Raw genomic sequence first — 20,312 nt, 5'->3', positions numbered from 1 at the left:
GAGAACGCGGGGCCTTCCCACTGAGACGGTTTCTTGCTTCATCTAGCAAACACGGCCCTGGTGCTGATTACGCCCCTGACAAACGTCTGCCTTTTCATCCTCACAAAACCTACGCTCTAGGGACTATCATTATGTCATCTTATAGAGAAGGAAGTTGAGGCACAGAGAGGTTAGGTAACAGGTCCAAGGACACACAGCTACTGAGTGCAGGAGCTGGGATTCCACCCCAGACGTGGGCCCCAGAGCACCCATCTTGCTGGAGGGACGCTTGGGAAGAGAGACCGATGGACAGATGACCCAGAGTGCTATGAACGAATGAAGGGTCCTCCAAACCATGGCCACGAATGGCTGTCCTCCCGCACACGGGCCTGAGGCTCGCAGTGTGTTTGCTGGGCCTCAGGTGTGCAGTCAGAACCAAGGCTCTCTCCTTCCATGGATCTTTGCTGACACCTGGACCTCGGGTTCCAGCCTCCAGGACCGGGAGACAATGTACCTCTCTTTCTCAGCTGTCCGTCTGCGGTACTTTTTGTTACAGCAGCTGCAGGGACTAAGACGGTGATCACCGTGCTCTTTCCAGGAACACCCTGGGTTGAGGGGTGAACCCCTGGACCAAGGGAGCAGGGGAGGGGGCAGCCTGGTGTCGTCTCAGAGTGGGGCAGGTTTGCAGGTCTGCTCATGCATGGCTGGGGCAGGCTTTGGCTCCCGATTGGGGCCTGTCTAAAGACTAAGGTCAGACTCATTTCTATACTTTGTGTTACAGATACAATCCGGCAGACACAGGGAGTTATTCACTCAAAGGTTACTGAGCTCATACTATGTCTCCGGCACCAACCAATATGCCTCTTTCAACAGTGTTGAGAACCTAAACTATGTAAGTCAATCAATACAGTTTCCTCCCTCCCTCCCTCCCTCCCTCCCTTCCTTCTTTCCATTCACTCATCCATCCATCCATCCTTTCGTTCATCCATCCACCTGCACCTTCCTCCCTTCCTTCCTCCCTCCCTCCCTCCCTTCCTTCCTCCCTCACTCCCTTCCTTCCTCCCTCCCTCCCTTCCTTCCTCCCTCCCTCCCTCCCTTCCTTCCTCCCTTCCTTCCTTTCATCCTTCCTCCCTCCCTCCCTCCCTTCCTTCTTTCCATTCACTCATCCATCCATCCATCCTTTCGTCCATCCATCCATCTACACCTTCCTCCCTTCCTTCCTTGTATCCATTCACTCACCTACCAATCCATCCTCTACCAATCCACCTTCCTCTCTTCATCCCTCCTTCCTTCCGTCCTTCAGTCTTTCCATTCATTCATCCAACACCTTCCTCCCTATCGAAAGAACTTAGAATCTCAGAGCTGGCAAGGACCTCACTTGCTGTGGATGGCGCCTGGCCCAGGGATCTTCCCACTACAGGGATCTCCCACAGGCGGCCCCATGGCCTCCTTCTGAGCCCCTCTGCTAACAGAGGAGACGCCCTGGACTGCCCCTGGCCTGCAGAGCTCTTTTCTCCTGCCCTGGGATACCCACTGGGCTTGGTCCCCCTGTGTGGGACAGTAGCTGTCACAGGTATTAGAGTCACAGGCAGGAGCTTGAGTTCCTGCCGACAGCCTTCACGAGCTGTACCAGCCTGAACTGTCAGAAAAGCCCCCTTGGGGTGACTGTGGGGTACACAGGGGTGGGTCTGGACCCCCTTACGCAGGAGAGCTGAGGAGTTTGGCCTGGACTCTGGCCCTTTCAGCCCCTAGCCTCCCACCTAGGACACATTCAGAAGTCCCAGGGTGAGACCTCTGAGCTCCTGGTAGAGGCCCCCCAAACTGAAGTGGGAAGGGGGCCGGCACAAGACCCTCCCTCCTGAAGAGGCAGCACAGTGTGGCCAGTGGGTCCTGCGGCCTGACTGCCTGGGAAGCAGCCAGCTGTGACACACAGTGGAGCCTAGGCTGAGTGACACAGACTCCTGCTGCCTCAGACTCCCCATCTGTAAAGTGGGAATCTAGTAATATTGACAGCCTCACGGGAACTCTGCAGACTGAATGAGGTGGAGCTGTGTCCAGCACGGGGCATGCTGGGTGCCTGTGGCCACCATCGCCACCCCCGGCCCTGGTCCCAGCACAAAGTCGCTAGTGGACCCAGCACTTGAGCCGGGCCCTTCTCCTGGGCTGGGTGGCGTTGGGGTTAAGCTGAGGGCTCACCTGGGAGTCCAGGCGGCCCGACGCTACGGTGGACCCCCTCCTCACCCCTCAGCGACCCCTGACCTCTTGGACACTCTTCTGTAAAATGGGGCTGAGGAACACCTGCCCGTGGGGTTGCTCAGGGCACACAGCAAAGCCACTGCACCCCAGCCTGGCAGGTCAGTGCCAGAGTCAGCACTGTGGCGGCCCGGACACCTCGGTCGGCGATTAACAGCGAGACGGGAACCGGGTCAGAGCGGCTGGCTGCGCTCTCCTTTCCTGATGTTTCTCTGTGCGTCACATTTAAGGGCCCAGACTCAGCCTTAACTGAGGCCAAAGGTGGTAGTTTTGAGTGGAGGGTGGCTTTCAGAGAACGTTCAATTTTCCCAAGATTAGGACATTCAGGGAAGAGGAAACAGAAGGTCCAAGAAGATCCCTGCAGATCTGTCCGAGGAATTGTTTCTCCAGCCTATCAAGGGGACATGGACGACATGGGCTTGCGCTGGGGCTCTGGGTGACCGTGACTGCTGCAGCCACGTACCCAGGGGGCCTGAGCGCCTCTCTTTGGACTCCTGGGAACTCTCCCTGGTAAGCTCACTGGGTCCTGGGATGCACTTAGGGTCAAACCTGCGGAAGGGCTTGCGCCGGCAGTGGGACCGGGCTGCTGGTTCCAGCCTGGGCCTGTGGTGTGGCCTGGCATGCCAACTCCCAGTCCCCTCCTCTGCCTGCCCCTGGGAGAGAGGCAGACGAGGACCCCTCCCTGCCAGATAAAGCCATTGATTCAGACTCGAGTGGGACCTCCAGACAGGGGAGGCCTCGCCTGAAGGGGAGTGATGGGGACTGTGGACGTTCACTAAGTGCCCACCGGGTGCCCAGCTGACAGCTGGGGAGGAGAGTCAGCTGCCGACTTTGTCCTCGAAGTTCAGAGATGGCCACACCTGGATACTCCTGGAGCTGTAGCTCAGGGGAGATAGAGTGCAGCCTCAGTAGAGAGGCCAGGACAGGTGGCGTGGGAACCCAGGGGATGGTAGGGTCACCCCAGCCGAGAGATCTGAAGAGGTTTCCTGGAAGAGGTGTTCTGAGCTGGGCCCACAGGCTAAGAAGCCGGGCAGGAGGTGGTGGCTGGGTGGGGACACCCAGGTGGTGTCCCAGGTGGCTGGGCAGAGATTTGGAGGTGGGAGAGCCAGGTTGAAGCAGGGTAGGTCAGTGTGGGCATTGAGGGCGGGCGGCTGGGGTCGAGAGCCATGCCCGCAGGGCACGGGCCAGCCAGGCCAGGAGCGGAGGACTGAGGCCATGCTGGGCAGAGAACTGGCTCCGTCTCCCTCCTGGCTTCTCCGAAGCCCCTCTTACCCCTAATGTGAGCTGCGGGGCATTTTCTGATTGTAAAATTGACACCTGTTTATTGCGAAAACAATCGGAAACGTTGAAGAGTGTTGGCTGGGGAATACACATCCTCCACCGAGCCTGCCCAGAAATAATCCCGGTTAACATTGTGACGCAATTCCTTCCAGTCTTTTTTCTGTTCTCCCGCGGGCAAACTTCCCTGCTGGGTTTTCATTCCACTGTATTATTTCGTAACTTCTTATTTTTCATGTAAAAACATGTTATGATATCTTGCCATCCGATTGCTTTTTTAAGCACCTTTTGAAAAGGTAAAACGTATCCATTTGGGATGGAAAGATCCTAACCCAACCCAAACCACAGTGAGAGGCAGTTAGGATGGGGAAGGGTGGTCCCCAGGGGTTCCCAGGAGCTCTGGGCTCAGTGTCAGGGTGGACGCCACCAGGAAGGTGTTCCAATATCTCTTGGGAAACCAGGCAGCAACATCCTAGCATCCTGTTTCCCCTCCTGCAGGGTCAGCTCTCAGTCACTCTTGGGTCTTCAGTTTATCTGATCACGCCCTGCACAGTGGCCTCCCCCAGCGACCTCCTACCTCCTCCCCCGCCCCCTCCCCCCGGTTTATTTCCTTCAGAGGAGTTGCAGTTTATTCGTTATCAGTTCCCACCTGCCCCCTCGCAGGAGCATCCCAGGGGGAAGGGAATTGTGCCGGGTCCGGAGCAGGTGCTGGTCAGCCAGGTGTCGAATGAGTCCCGCTGCGCGGCCCCTGTGCTCAGGAGGGCCCTGCCCTTGTTTTAATGCTCTGATCATTTTGGAACAAAGGTCCTGCCTTCTCATTCTGCGCTGCCTCCACACACGATGCTGCCGGCCCTGCTGTTGCCCGTTCAAGTCTGGGCTGCTTAGCAAGGTGGCTTCTCGGGGTCCTCCCGCCGAGGAGGGTGCCTCCCTGCTCTGGGCTGACCCTTCCCTGGCCCGGGGTCACCCTGCTGCAGTCTGGGATGGCTGGATCCTTGCCGTTCTGACCCGTGGCTCCCTGAGCTAGGTGAGGGCTGGGGTAGGGTGGGGGTCTTCCTTTCAGCTCTTCCTGGGTGCAGACCAAAGTGGGATAGGTCAGTGGGCCCCTCTCCTGCCTTGGGGTCTCGGGCATCGTGGTCCTGTGCAGGGAAGAGGTGGAGTGGTGAGACCTGAGTTCTGGGTCCATGGGCCTCTAATGCACCATGTGACCTTGGGAGAATCCTTGAACTTCATCTGGAAAAAATGACCTGTTGCAGAGTTCCAACACAAGAATGGATGAAGGATACACTGTAAACTGTGAAGTGCTACCTGCGTCCCAGAGGCTGGGGGAGGGTCAGAAGGCATTGTGAACCTAAACTGCTTTGCAGAGAGCAAAACAGTCCGGGCGAGGCAGGAGTTCTTACTTGGTCCCCACGGACACTTCTCCAGAACGTTCTCCAGGCGAGTCCCTGCCTTGCCCCTGCAGCATCAGCAGAGGGACCCCAGGCCAGAACCCAGGACCCCTCGGACGTGTGGATGCCCGCAATGTGCTTCCCCGAGGAGCACCCCCGTGGCCTAATTTGAGGAAACAATGGGCCTCAATCCATATTAATGATCCTCCGGGGACCCGCTTGGCGCCTTTGTCTTTGGCGTGCACTGGCTGTCATCAGCGGGGCTCTGGGGGCTCTGGCCTAATTTGGAGGGACAGGTTTTATCATCACCCTTGATTCGGGTGGCCCAATCTGACAGGCCTACGACCTCCTGTGTAGAAGGACTACGTCAGAGATGGCCTTCTCCCCAAGCGGCTCAGCCTGGAGGTCCGGGGAAGAAGGAGGGGGAGTACGGGGCGAAGCAGGGGCCGCAGCCAGCCCCCTGGGGCAGGCCCACACAGGATCCAGGAGAGGAGGGCGCTGCTGATTGGACCAGAGAGTGGCGAGGGCGCAGGTGCCCCCACCCGGACACATTTTCCAGCCACCCACTAGCAAGCCAGGGGACCGGCAGGGCCAGGGCTAGGCTCCTGGGAGGGGCCGGGCAAGAGCGCGGGGGCCTGGCTCTGGGCGATCTGGCTCACGGGAAGGGGGAGGGCAGCATTTGGCCGGCTCCTGCCTGAAATCCCCAAGTGAAGTGTTTGCACGTTTGGGCCATGGCTTCCTAACTGTACATGTGAGCGTCTGACAGGTGCCAGCACGTGACAGGTATTCCCTGTTTACTTCCCTCGACCACAGGAGGATGCCAGACTGCTGTCCCTACATTCCAGGTCAGGAGGTGCACTTGAGGTCATAGGGCTGGAGAGGGTCAAGCTGAAGAGACAAACCCAGGGTCCAGCACTGAGTCCTGCGACCTGGCCTTGCCCACCCAGAGTCCACCGCAGCTCCCTGGGTCTGCACATGTGGCTGCCGTGTCCACTTCCTGGAAGATTTGAGTCTAAGTGCTGGCTGTGGACTGAATGTCGTGCCCCCCCATTCATATGTTGAAGCCCTAACCCCTAGTGCGATGGTATTAGGAGACAGGGCGTTTGGGAGGTGATCAGGCCATAAGGGTGGGGCCCTGTGATGGGATCAGTGCCCTTACAAGAAGAGACCAGAGAGCTTGCCTCTCTGTCTGCTCTGCCCTGTGAAGACATGATGAGAAGACTCCTATCTGCAAACCAGGAGGCTGACTCTCTCCAGACACTGGATCTTGGATTTCCAGCCACCAGAACTGGGAGATACAAAAGCCCCCCGGTCTGTGTATTCTGGTGTGGCATTCGGTGCTAAGACAGTGTTTCATTTGGGAGGTGATCCCAGTACACGTCAGAGGGGGGTGGAGCAGGTGTTCTACTGGGCAGGGCTGGGCTAGCAGACTAGGCTCCAGGTCTGTTCAAGGACCCCATCCTCCTTGGGCCAGTGGGCCACCTGGGCCCCTTCTCGTGTGCTGGTGGAAGCTTGGTGCAGGGACACCCAAACCTCTGCTCATCCCACGGTGCGGCCCTGCCTCGGCGGGGAAGGCATATCCTGCCCTAGGGTAGCACATTCAAAGCCGCATGGCAGAGGGTGTGGAGACCGGGATCCATGGGGCAGTTACCACGGCATCCTCCTGATTTCCTGTTTGCTTTCAGGACAAACTCCAATGTTTCACCGAGGCCAGTGAAGCCCTGGACCATACTGCTCTGGTCTCTTCTTCCCTCATCTGGCTGCCTCATCCCTGCACACGGGCTCTTGTCTCCCTTCTCCTTCAATGGGGTTCCCACCTCTTCCAGCTTCCTGCCCAGGGGCCCCGTCCTCCAGGAAGCCTTCCTGGACCCAGGTCCGCAGCTGGGGCTCCCCTTTGTACCTCCATCTTAACTTCTGCCATCTCTCCCTCCATACCCTCCTGACACGTACCCGTGCCATCTCTTCTATTGGATGACAGTCTCTCAAGGTCAACAAATGTGTCATTACCCTTCTCACCCCCAGGACCAACAGAGTTTCTGCCACATAGGAGTTGCACCCCCAAATAATGGAGGGATAAACGGATGAAGGAGACGAATGGACCATACCTGTTGTGGCGTTTTCTGACCGAGAAGAAAGGCAGTCTGTACAAAGATGTTCAGCTGTCTCAGCCAGAACTCCTTTTGCTTGCTTCCCAGTCCTATGCCCGCCCTGGGGGTGGAGACCCAGAGGGAGAGAAAAATGATCCCCATCCAGAAATCATTGTTAAAGATGACGCCGTGCCCCCAACCCAGCGAGACAATCGAGTGTTGTTTTTTGATTAATTTAGTTCATTTCAATTCAGTTCAGTTCATTCAATTCAGCTCATTTCACTCTCATCCCGTCCAGCTCAGCAAGTGCTTTCTGAGTACCTCGGAGGGGTACTCGGAGGGGTGGTGGGCTAGCCTGGCCCTGTGTGTATCCTGGGATACAGGAAAGTGGGGCCCTGGGGGCCGGGGCTCAGAGTTGGCACTCTGCTGCTTCCACCACATCCTGTTGGTCAAAGTAAGTCACCGCTGGTCCAGATTTAAGGGGTGGGGAGACCCGCCCCCGTCTTGATGGGAGGTGCTGCAGTCTCCCATCACCAAAGGCATGGTGGTGGGTGTTGGTACCCAGTCAACCACAGGATACAGAGAATTGCCAGGAGGAGTTGCCAGTTTGGGGGTTTCCCACCTGCCCTGTCGCCTCTGCGCCGTCACCTCAGCACCTCCCAGCCTGCACGTGGCCTCACTGACCCCATTTTTCGGGCAGGGATGAAGCTCTAAGAACATGTCCTGTCCTGGTGCCAAGGCTTAGGTCCCACACTGGCTGAAAGGCTCTGTCGTGGTTCCAGGTCCCCCAGGAGGAGGATTCCCAGTAGGTGGGTCCTCAGGGGAGGCGGGGGCCTCCCCGTCCCAGCCCACTGCTCCTGGGACATGAGGCTCACGGGGGTGCAGCCAGCCTGGCCCCAGGCCTCGGTCAGTTGGGGTGATCTCTGAGGCCTCTCTGCCTAGCGGGCTCTGCAGCCACCGGTGAGGGACCGAAATGCCACAGCCGACAGCATCGGGGGTGACAGCTGACAGCAGGTGACCTCTCAGACCAAGCGAAGTGTACTGGAGCGGGGCTGGGACTTTGGGCTCTCTGGTTGACCCCCAGTTTCTCAGCAGGCTCACATATGAGTGTGTGAGTCCAGCCTCACTGGCCAGGCAGGGGCAGGCCTGTGATGCTCTGGGAGCCATGCTTTCCTCCGGCCCAGGTCCCCGAGAGCAGGGCAGCCTCGCCGGCCAGCGACCATGTGATCGCACGGGGCAGCCGTCCCAAGGGCTCCGTGCCAGGTGCCGTGCCGAGCTGTCCCGTCTAGAATTGGTCACCGTTTTTGAACTGGGGCTGCATTTTCATTTTGCTTCGGCCCCTCCAGCTACGTAGCCAGTCGTGCTGTGAGGGCTGTGTCAGGTGGGACCCAAGCTGCTGGCAGACTCCCCTCCCCCAACCCCCTGGAAGCCACAGGTAGTAGCACCCCCTTACCCACCCATTAAAGCACCGGGCAAAGGGGCAATGAATGAATTGCGAGGGAAGGGATGGACGAGTGAGTGGTGAATGGACACCAAAACAACGTAATCAGCTGGACTGGGTTTTGCTAACTATGCACTTCCCAGTAAAGGGCTGTAGGACTCAGACCTATGGGAGCTGCCACTTGTCTGTCCCGGGCCTGGCAGGGCAGAGCCCCATCTGATTGCTGACAGTGCCTAAGGAGACCCTGCTTTCCCCTCCAGCATCCCTCCCCCAACCCGCCCCGGTGCCCACCCTGCCCCAGCCCTCCAGCCCCCCGGTAGCCCCCAGACCGACTTGGGGAGGAGGGGACGGCCACCAGCCCGGCCGGCCAAGTGTCCCCGTGGGGCAGGTGGCGTGGTGGCGCCCTGGCCGTCCGACGCGGGCAGCTTTCATCCCGGCCGAGGGGCCTGAGAAAGCGTGGGGACAGCTTTATCCGGGCCGCAGCTCGAGCAGCCTCCTGAGAAGTATTGACAGAGCATTACTCAGACTGACACATTCTGTTTCCCTCGGGCGCGGACAATGAGGAAGAGCCAGTTAAGGATATGGCTCCGGCCTTGTGCGCGGCTGAAGGTTTTTTGAGAAAAATGTAATAGATGACAATAGAGCAGTTTGTCGCGGTCGAGGGCATCGCGGACGGGGCCGGAGCGGCGGCTTCATCATCACTTATGATGAGAGGAGATTTACTGCCTTCTTTCTTCCCTCTGTCAGGGAGAACAATGTCGGGGGAAAGCGGAGGTTCCCCATTATAAATCACCATAAGCCCCATGGAAATCCCTCCCCACCCCGGGGTGTGAGTAGGCAGACGCTGAGCCCTCGGCCGGCTCGGGCCGCCTGGACGGCGGGCGGGCGGGCGGGCGCAGGGATGCTGCCCGGGCCCCCACCCGTGGGAATCAAGGCTCCAAAAGGCTCTGATCTCCACCCCGAGAAGCAGGCACATGCCACGGAGAATGAGAAAGGCGAGGCCTGCCCACCCCTTCAATTAGAGAAAGGGGAGCAGAGACACAGGGGTGCTTGCAGCTCCATCCTGGGGCCTGGCGGGGGGGGTGTCTCGGTGGGTAGGGGGGCGACTGAGGGAACTTTGTGCAGCTTAGCGTGTCCTAGATGGTGCGATCAGGAAGGCCCGCTGGGCTTTACCTCGGCCTGCATTTTACAAACAGAAAATTAAAGTCCAGAGAGGGGCGGACACCTGCCCAGGATCACACAGCAGTTTGGTGGCAGAGCTGGCCAGGGCTAGGATCCGGGCCTCCTGCATCCAAGCCCACTTCCCGTGGGCTAGGGAGCCCCGCCCTCCCTAAAGCGCCGCTGGTTCCAGAAATGCCGAGGGATCCCCAGCAGCTTCCCTCTGTGTAGGGGTCTCCTAGTTCCCTCCCAGCAGCCTCACCTGGTGAGCAGAGCAGCTGCTTCTTCTTCCATCCCACTGCCCGGCAAAGACCTGCACCAACTTGAGCCCACACCAACAGGGAGGGGCAGGGCTGGACCTAGAACTGGGGGCTCCTGACCCCCAGGACTGACAGCAGGACCTCCCCAGCAGGACCAAAGACCACCCTTCGCCAAAAGACAAGACTTTGGGGATTTTAGAAAGGTAATTGGGTATGAATCCCATTCTATTATGCCACCCTCCCAGCGGGGGCCGGAGTGGTACCCCACTTTTAAATCTATGAAATGTAGGAATACCCACCTCGAAAGAGACAAAGATTTGACCGGCCAGGTGAAGTTTTGTTGCCGAAAATTGCAGGTCAATTTTTGATGCCAAGAACCGCATGAGGGAACTCTGGGATTCAGAGCTTTCTGGATTTTGGAACTTGGATCAGCGATGTGGGTCGGTATTCCTGGCGGCACAGCTGTTTATTCCCCAAAGCTCCACCCGCTGTGCTACATTTCTGCCACTCTTCGGTGTCCCCCCACCCTGGCCCCCTGGCCTCTCAGACACACACAGGGCAGCCACCACTGTGTTTCCTGGTTTTCTTCCTGGGTATCTGATGGAAAATAAAATCTAGCCTCTGCTAATGACTGCCCTGTGGTCTTGCTGGAGCCCCAGTTACTCCACCTATAAAGTGGAGGTGATAACCGCACCCACCTCACAGGGCTGCGACAGGATCAGAGGCAGTCAAGGCTTGGAACTCGTTGAGCGGCCAGCCTGGACTGCTCAGGAAACACTTTATTATTATTGTTGCTGTGTTGCATGGCCCCAGCCCGGTCACAGTGAATTCACCAAACAAACGCCTTCACGCTGCAGCCCCTCCCCAAGTCTGGAGGGGCTTCCGTGGGTCCCCAGTTTATTTCCCAGCCTTATCTCCCCCTTCAAGCCTTCATACCCTCTGGGCTCCCATCACTCCAAAGGTCCCTGTTCCCATCCCTGGTCTGTGAGTTCTGCCTCCAGAGATCATGTTTTTGGCTCATATGTTCCCCTCAACCTGGAATTCTTGTTGCCAGCCTCACGTGTTCTAGAACTTTCTTCCTTTATCAGGGAGCAGCCCACCTGTCCTCCCTGAGGGTGGCTCTCATGAACAGTCACTCAGGGTCCATGGTGTCCGGGGGGCAGGAGTGTCTCCGTATCCCTGTGGCACACAGGTTCTTGCAGTGGGGTAGGAGCAGGGCTGGGGGTGGCGTGTGTATGACAGAGTTTAAGGGCAGCCAACGCTGGCCAGGCACTCCCATCACCATCTTGAAACAAAGCACAGCCTGGGGACGTGTACACAGAGAGGGGGCACCAGCGGCATCACCTTTCAAGCAGATTAAGCCCCTTCTGGTGGTCTGCCCGCTGGCCACACCACCTCCCTCCTTCCCTTCCCCACCAGGCTCCAGCTGCTCTGGCCAAGCTTGGTCCCACTCAGGGATCTGGCCACCCAGAACCTTCCCAGGCCTGAGGTGTCGGCCCCATGAGGGTCTAGATCTAATCTGCTCTGGGTGCGGTCCAGGCATGAGGAATCTTCAGAGCTCCCAGGTGATTCTCCCATGCAGCCAGGTTTAGAACCTTGGCTCCAGGTAAGCTGGATTACCTGTCCTCCGTGCAAAACCCGGGACTCAGAGTTTAGCAAGTGTCCAGCAGCAGAGAATTGGGGTGGCTTTCCCGTGGAACCCAGTCCCAGGGGATGGTGGGGAGGGAGGGCAGCCCCATAAGCCTCAAGGCTAAAAGGAAGGCGACCCATCTTGGAAAGGGGGTTCGCCAACGGCCATGGGGGTCCTCTAAAAATAATTCAGGCTCTGCTCCAAGCCCTGGTTAAATGGGCGATGAGACCCCTAATTTCACTCTTCAGGTGAACTTCTCCCAAAGCCGTTGTTCCACACACTTATTTCCGGGCTTTGCTGGCAGAGAGCGTTCCCTGGGCAAAGCGGTTAAGGAGCTGGTGTTACCGGCCTTGAGCAGCCAACCCCACTCAGCGCCAGGGATGATCCTGCAACACCATTTTCACAAAGGCACGTGCAGATCGCCCCTGATTCTCTGGCCATAAAACTCTGCCTCCCAGATGCCGTGTTTTTCAGGAACTGGTTTCATGGAGCTGTGTTCTGAGAAAAGCTGCTGTCATCCTTCCTGCCAAGCCCAATTATTTTAAAAAAATCATTTCTTAAAACAATCTCCGGGCCAGTGCAAGTACAAGATCCAGCTTTGAACACTGAAACTGCCCCGTGAGCCTGCCGAGATGAAGTGGTTGAAACAGGTACCCACAGGTAATCAAGCAAGTTGAAACAGATTTGTTAACGCTCAGTTAGTGACATGTCGAAAGAAGTATGCTAAAAATGATGATTCCAGTTGCAGAAACATTGGATCTCTGTCCTTCCTCCTGACAGCAGTTAAATCCTAGGGCCAATCACCTTTTAAGGAGATTTCCAGCTGGTAACCAAATAATCACATCACTAGAAGGGTTAATATTTTTGACACATCCGCAGCTCTGAAGACTGAATATGGCAAAATAATATAAGTCCATAGAAAATTACCAGGGACGTGAAAAAAACTATTGAAAAAAGAAATACAGGCTGCTAACAGATGCATGGTCTGGGTTATGCTGTCATAACAAACATCCCCCAAATTTCAGGGGCTTAAAACTATAAAAGTTTATTTCTTGCTCATGCTACCTGTCAAGTGGAAAGCAGCAGGGTCTCTGCTCATTGTCAAGATCACTGGGGGAAAGGGTGGCAGAGGAAGGGTATAGAGACCCTGGCTCTCAGGATTGCATCCATGGGAAGTACAAGCCCTCCCTGAGCCCAGGAGGACAAACCCACCATGTGTGAACAACCCCACCATAGACCATCACCATGAAAAAAAATGCAAATCAGCGGCAACATGGATGGACCTAGAAATTATCATACTAAGTGAAGTCAGGCAGAACAAGACGAATATCATATGATATCACTTATATGTGGAATCTAAAAAAAACCCTACAGATCAACTTATTTACAAAACAGAAATAGACTCACAGACATAGAAAACAAACTTCTGGTTACCGAAGGGGAAGTGGGGAGGGATGAATTAGAAGTACGGGATTAACAGATGCACACCACTATACACAAAATAGATAAACAACAAGGATTTACTGTAACGCATAGGGAACTATATTTAGTATCTTGTAATAACCTAGAATGGAAAAAAAATCTGAAGCTGTACACCTGAAACTAACACAATATTATAAATCAACTATAGTTGAATAAATAAAATAAATTTTTTTAAAAAAATGCAAGTCAGAACAACAGGGAGACTTAACGCAATTGTTTGCCAAAGATTACAAAAACAAAAGCAAACGTGAACTAAAGCTTGCCGTTTCCCTTTCGGCAAACGCTCACCTTCTTTAGTGTACAGGGGTGTTTCATTCTCAATCAGGAGTTAGCAAACTACAGTTCCTGGATCAAATCGGCTGCTTGTTTTTGCACAGCTGTGAGTGAAGATGGTTAGTTAAATAATTTTTAATGCTTGAAAAACATTCAATTAAAAAAACATCAAAAGAAGAAGAATCGTTTGTGACACACGACAGCTACAGAGAATTCCCAGTTCAGTGTGCAGGGATGGGGACACTGGCACGCCCCTGCGTCTACAGCTCCTTCCAACAAAGGCAGAGTTGAGTAGTCAGGGACCACGTGTGGCCCACAAGATCGAAAATATGGATGTTTGGGGCATATGCTCCAGGATCCCAGCAGAACTGGGGGTGGATCCAGAGACGGGTCTTGCAAACTTGTAGGTGATTCAAGAGTGCAGCCAAGTGTAAAGGGCAGGTTCCAAGGCAGCGCCTCCCACCCACTCATGGCGCACCTGAGCACTGCGGTTGGGTCCCATCTGCAAGGGGGGCAGGGGCTTTGTAGAACCTTGTGGGTATGGGGGTTGCAAGGTTTGCATTTAGCTGTGCCCCACTCCTGCTGAGAAGCTGTGCTCAAACACAGCTTGAAGAAGCCTGGCCAGTAGACTGCTGCCTGCCTGTCTTCCCAGGCTTATCCCTTGCAGGAGGTCTTAGCCATACTACTGTCCCCAGGGATACTTTGAGACATCACCTTGTGCAGGGATGTTGTCCCGCTGCTATGCCTGCAGGCACCATCAAGTCAATCTTGACAAGAAACTCCTCTTCTTTTTCACAAGTAGCTGTAGTCCAGCATCTCCCAAGCAGCTTGTCTGTTTTATCCTGCATGTCTCGTTGACTGAATGGCAGAATGGTCTTCCCTTTTTGCATTGGCTGCCGGGGAGCTCAGAATCAAATTTGCCACTGTAGCCAGCAGCACATACAGAGGACCTCATGACATATATCTTGACCACTAACCCTACCTCTGTTTTGTCTTATGTGTCTCCCCCGTGTTTTCCTCACCGACTAAAAGTGACATAGTATTGTGCCCGCTCTGGTCCCGCCCGTCAGCTACCCGCAGGCTGGCCACTTCCCGTGCATAGTCAGCGGAACTGCATTTCCCACTGGCTGTGGCCTGCCTGGTCTCCCTGGCCTCCCAGACTCCTCAGTCTCTATACATCTCAGGCTCCACACTGCTTCCAGCCCTCGAGCCCCTCCTCCAGGAACCATCCTCGTTGCCACTAAAAGTTCTCAGGGTCACACAGATGACGTGGTTTGTGGCTCTGTGGCTGCTGTGCACACCTCTTTCCTACCCTAGATGGTGAGGTCCTGGATAGCAGCAGCTCACTGCAGTTTCTGTGCACCTGCCCGGGCCCCCAGCTCAGGACTTACCTGACCTCGGGGGCCCCAAGGGCAGTCTGCAGGGCCTGCTCCCAGGCTCCGGAGTGGTTGAGACGCTGCGTCCCCTAAAGTTCTGCTCTGTCCTGGGGTAGGGCCTGTGGACGGTCTGGGCATCTCAGGATTGAAGGGGCTCCTGGAGGCGTGAGTCACACCAGTGTCCACAGGGCCACCATGAGGGCATCTCTGGTACGTGTTCTGAGTCAGTCTGGCTCACACCTGTGTTACCGACCAGGGCTCTTGGCCCCCTTAATCAATAGAAATGGATCAGAGGCCAGACAAGAGATTCAGGCAAGGCTGTACTGGGGCCCCCGGTGCAGCAGGAGGGAGTGAGAACAAGTAACAGGTTCCCTCGCTCACTTCCCGAGGGGGGCAGCTGGTTCCTTCTATGGGGGACGGGTAGGGGTGTGTCCAGGGGCGACTTAGGGGGTTCGCCCAGCCCTCTGGTGGTGCTGTGTGCAGCGGGCACGCGCAGTGCCCTGCTTGGCTAACGACACCCTGAGTGGCAGTCGGGTTTTTGGTCTTTTTGTATCTTCTTGTCCATAATGTGCCCCAACTGCGCATGCTCGCAGTTATTTTTAGTCCCTTATAGTTTCTTTGTATTTTGTTGCTCAAGGAGACGTTTGTCCAGGTGCCAGCACGGCAGCACCACAGCCAAGGGTCCCAGGTCCCTGCCTGTCTCACCGAGGCCCCACCACTTAGGAGCTGTGTGACTCTGGACAACCCCCTTCCCCTCCTTGAGCCCCCCTTTTCTCCTAAGCAGGATAGGTAAGAAGAGCACATCCCCTCTCAGAGAAGGAAAGAGACAGGGCATAAAAAGCACCACGAACCGGGCATCGCACAGCAAGCCCTCAGGAGACACCAGCTCCTGTTATCCCCAGGGGTCCCTGGGGGCAGCAGCCCATCCTCTGCTCCTTTAGAGGCTGGCCAGGCAGAGGCCCCTGGGGGACCCACACTCTGGGAGCCAGGTGAGAGGGAGCCGGCAGCCACAGATCGAGACATGAGCAGAAACAGGATCTGGAACCAGAGGCGAGCCACGGATTCCCGTTGGGCCCCTGCTTGCCCACCTGCCCAGTGGGGCTGCAGCGGGACTCACCTTGCAGGGTGCGGAAGCTGAGCTGGGAAGGCACAGGTGACGCCTGTGTCATGTGCCCGCCCGAAAGGCGGCCGATGTGATGTGTAATGACGGGGTGTGGGGTCGCTCTGCGATTTCAGACTTCCCTCTCCCAGGCCCTCGTTCTACTCACCCCGTGGCCGGTGGGTTTCCAAGATCCTCCGGCCCAGCCTCCTCTTGGAGGACCCCAGCCTGGCGATTCAGAAGCCAGAGTGGACCCATTTCCTCTGCTCCAACTGGAGATGCGGGCTGGCCTGGCCCTGCGCTGTCAGCTGCTGGGACAGCTGGCTCCAGAGGGTGTTGCCGTGGAAACCCAGACTGATGTTCTCCTAAACAGCTGAATTATTTGTGGTTTCTCTGCCTAGTGTCCCAGCTGAGCAGGCCAGCACGGTGGCTGGGGGGTGATGGTGGAGGCTAAGAGCAGCCTCTGGGAGGGAGCCCCCTTCTGGGGCCCTCAGGCCTGCCTTGGCCTCTCCGCAGGGAAATGATCCAAAGACACTGAGATTTTGGGAGAGGGAGGAAGGGTGTGATGGGAAAAAATGTGCTGAGGTCATCAGGTTTGCTTCCAAAAGCGCTTCTGTGGGAGGGTCTGGGGCCAACATACTCCTCTGGGGTTGCTGGGGGAGGCTTCCCTTTGCCGACGGTGCCCACTCCCAGCTCTGTCGCTGGCGCTCAGTGCCCTGAGGGAGCCCTGGGCCCATGTGCAGGACACAGAGCTGAGGCTGATTTTCTTAGCTCATCCCAGCTCTGCCTCCGATTCGCTGTGTGACCAACAGCTCCCAATGCTTCTCAGAGCCTCGGTTTGCTTATCTGTGAAATGGGGACAGCATTTCTTGCGCAGCTTGGGATCGGGTGAGAAGGTCTGAGCTAGGGGGTCCTGAAAGCCAGAACAGCTGCCCCCTCTGAGGGGCGAGGGATTTTCCCACAATGGACCAGGCCTTTTGGGGATAAAGAGGGCTGTGCAGCATCTCCACTGCTTTGCTTTTAAGTTCGGAAAGTAACTGAAACCAGACTTATTAAGACCTGGACACCTTGCACCATAGACAGTTGAGCAGAGCCTGCAAAGGGCATGGCCACTGGGAGTGAGTCAGACGGTGAATCTCCTGGGGGGAGGGCGCCCACACTGCCGGCTTGGAAGCCTCCCTGGCCCCTGAGCAACCAGGGTGGCCACAGTGGGCTGGAAGCCAGACCCCATATTCGTCTCATCCGCATGAATGCGGGAGTGGTGGATGGCTGACTGGCACGTGTAGAGACGGGCTTCTCAGCTGCACCATCTCTTAGAAGCCCTTCCAGCAGGGAGAGAGAACGAGGCCTTAAATGGCAGGAAACTAACCTCACATTCTAGCCAGGAGAGCAAATAAAGCACACGTGGCACCCCTGCAACCCCCCCCCCCCCCCCGGCAGATATCACTAATTTATCACAGCGCTCGTCCCTGCAGATTCTAGACTCCCTTCTCAAATCACCCTCAGCCCAGGATGCCTGGCTAACACCCATCGACCAGGTTTGCTCGTGAGATAATCCTATTGGCCGTCCCCGAGCTGGACGCTGCATGAGGTCCCTTCGGCATCACTGTGCACAGATGACACCGGCCTCTAGGGTGTGGGGCTGGCATCGCCCCAGGTGCCTGCTGTGATTGCCGTGTAGGTTGTCCATGCTCTGAATTTCCCCCTGGGGCTGAGCGTCCCTCTGCTTCCCCAGGGAGCTGAATTTGCTGATGAGTCAGTGCAGAGCAGACTTTCTCAAACCCTGCGGAGCCTGCAAATCGCCTGGGGAGTCTTGTTACATTCTGAGTTAGCAGGTTTGGGTCTAGCAAGGGTCCCACCTTTCTAACCAGGTGCCCGGCCATGCCAATGCTGCCAGGTGGAGCAGAGAGGATGCAGATAACACTCAAATAATGCAACAGAGTCAGAGAACGGAAAGAAAGAATGCAAGAAGGCAGAGGCTGCGTCCAAGACTCAAATTTTGATTTGACGCAAGCATTTGGGAGATGCTCTTCCGTGCTCTGCTGGAAGAGGGATCTGTAGAGAGCCAAGGCCCCTTCTTTACCTCCCCAGGAGCCTTTGCTCCTTCCCTGCATTTTTTGACTCCAGTTGGTGCAGGGGAGAGGAATGGAGGGTGTGGTTTGGACCCCCAGAAAGCATCCATCCCCTTCCCACGACTTGGGGAGGGTCGGGCCAGTTGAGGGTTGGCCTTCAACTCCAGGTGGCCTTTCTTGGTGTGCCTCCTGCCCCGGGTAGGAACTGGATTTCTCCTGCAGCTATACCAGGCTCTTGATTCTGAGGACCACTTCCCTTTTCCGATGCAAGAACAGTGACTTGGGGTGTAGAACCTGTTGCAAAACCATTGTTCTAGTTCCTATGGTTGTATAACCAATGAACCCACACTTAGCTCACCATTTGTTAGGCGCATGGGGTCTGTGGGTCAGGAATTTGGACAGGGCATAGCAGGGAAGGCTCACTCACTCACACTTCAGGCAGTTAATGTGGGGCTGTCGGCCAGAACACCCACGTGTGGTCTCTTCACATGCCTCAGGCTTCCTCCCAACATGGTGAGTGGATTCCACGGGTGAGCACTGGAGGGGACAGATTGAGGTGGAAGCCGTGTGGTTTTTATGACCTGAACTTAGAGGTTACACAGCCTCACTACTGCCGCAGTCTATTCAAGACAGTCACAGTTTCAAGGGGAAATGGACTCTGCCTCGTGATGGGGAATGGCAGGGTTCTGGAAGAAGAGGTGGGCTTGGAAGTATTGCTGTGGCCATTTTGGGAAAATATGATATGCCACAGGCAGCCCTCTGGCCTCAACAATTGACATCCCTCCCACATGCAAAGTATCCTCCTCATTTCACCTGTGATGTCCGCCTCCCCCCAACTCTCACTCCATCACAGCATCAGGCTCAAGGTTCAGGATCCTGTGCTCACCATCCTCTCCAGGTGAACAATGCTACTCGGATGTAGTTTCCTGGACACAGCTCCTCCGTACAACTCCACAAGGAGCAACCAGGATCTGGAGAGTTATCTGGTCCTCACACCCAAAGAGAGGAGTGGGACAGGCAGAGGAGAGCGGCATAGAACTCCCAACTGACAACAGGGAAAGATGGGAGCCATCGGTCCATAGCAATTCTGAGATCCAGCCGGAGCACATGTTGTCTGTTTGGGGGTCAGTCCCGCTGCCTGGGGATGCATCACTGTGGCTTTAGGCTCTGTTCTCTGAGTCCACCATCCTCTTCCATGGAAAGCAATTGTGTCCTTTTCTCAGCTCACCTCTTGCCCATAGAAGTTTGGGGGTCCAAAGACCTCTTTTTGTTTTGTTCTGTCTCTGTTAGTCTGAGTTGATACAATTCTTTTAAAACTTTGTGGGTTTTTTAATGAATCAACTTACAACCCATTCTGTTAGACAAGATAAGGCGAGACAAATCTCTTCCAGATAAGCTCTTTTCGGGCTTCCCTGGTGGCACAGTGGTTGAGGGTCCGCCTGCTGATGCAGGGGACGCAGGTTCGTGCCCCGGTCCGGGAAGATCCCGCATGCCGCGGAGCGGCTGGGCCCGTGAGCCATGGCCGCTGAGCCTGTGTGTCTGGAGCCTGTGCTCCGCAGCAGGAGAGGCCACAGCAGTGAGAGGCCCGCGTACAGCAAACAAAAAAACAAACAAAAAAAGATAAGCTCTTTTCTACCCCAAGCTTCCTCTGGCACTGCCATGGGAAATCTCTCTGAAGATTGATGAATAATGTTTTATGTCATGGCGTGGACTTGTGAGTGACGCACTTAAGAGCCTTAGAGCCCCTCTTGGTTGTTACACAGCTCTCTGGGGCACCAGCTTAGACCTTTTGAGATCTGAACAAAGGCTCTTGTAACTCCAGCCTGAATTTGATCTTAGCTCTAGAGCCTTTTCTTAATCTGGGAATATCAGAGACGTTGGTGATGAGAAATGGTTTGATATTCAAATCCAGCAAGTCTTGCTTCCTCTATACTTAGCAGTCCTTTCTCTAGCTGGTCTCTATTCTCTTACTTTTATCACAGGCAGCAAGAGGAAGACCAGCAGCATTGTTAACCCTTTGTCTAGAGAGTTGACAATGACATAGAGGTAAGGTCTCCACTTTTTATAACTCTGCCTCCCAGGTGGGCTGCAGTCTCAGAGCAGTGTGGCATGGTGGCTAAGATGCTGAGAGGACCCTCACCTTTTTGGCTGGAGGAACAAGTGGAAGGAGCCCAGGCAGCCATGCCTGCCATTGAAGAGAATCCAGAGTGGGGGTGAGGTGCAGAAGAATTCTATGAATGAAAACACACAAATCTCATGCCTACCCAGACCACACGAACAGAGGAAAGAGAACAGCAGAGCAAAGGCTTAAAGACTTGAACAGAAATTGTAATCATCATCCACAGGAGGCAAGAAAGAGCTTACAGTGTGAGTCTAACCAGGTTAACCGCCAGCTTCAAAAAACAATCAGCATTCTTCCATGGAATGTAACAAAACCCAGAGTCAATACAACACAATATTTACAATGTCTAGAATATAACTCAAAATTACTTGACACACGAAGAACCAGGAAAAGGTGACCCATTAATAGTCAATA

At 55.6% G+C, this 20,312-nt stretch overlaps 1 long non-coding RNA gene across 4 annotated transcripts; it reads right to left on the bottom strand.

Moving 5' to 3' along the window:
• Window positions 1–7,186: 7,186 nt before the first annotated feature.
• Window positions 7,187–16,210, bottom strand: LOC113611268 (uncharacterized). 4 transcript variants are annotated; one of them, XR_003429388.1, is made up of 3 exons: window positions 13,245–16,210; window positions 10,144–12,362; window positions 7,187–9,605 (listed from the first exon to the last, which is right to left on the bottom strand). It is a non-coding gene; the product is annotated as an uncharacterized LOC113611268 (long non-coding RNA). The 4 variants fall into 4 exon arrangements; XR_003429386.1 differs by having other exon boundaries at window positions 7,187–9,166; XR_003429387.1 differs by having other exon boundaries at window positions 7,187–12,362; window positions 13,245–13,333; window positions 13,944–16,210.
• Between the last annotated feature and the right edge of the window lie 4,102 nt (window positions 16,211–20,312).

The sequence above is a fragment of the Aethalodelphis obliquidens genome, unplaced genomic scaffold, assembly GCF_003676395.1.
Source record: "Aethalodelphis obliquidens isolate GAN/ISIS:26980383/991018 unplaced genomic scaffold, ASM367639v1 scaffold69, whole genome shotgun sequence".
NCBI lineage: Eukaryota > Metazoa > Chordata > Mammalia > Artiodactyla > Delphinidae > Aethalodelphis > Aethalodelphis obliquidens.
Note: the sequence above shows the minus strand (reverse complement) of the source record. Positions and strands in the feature narration are given on the sequence as shown.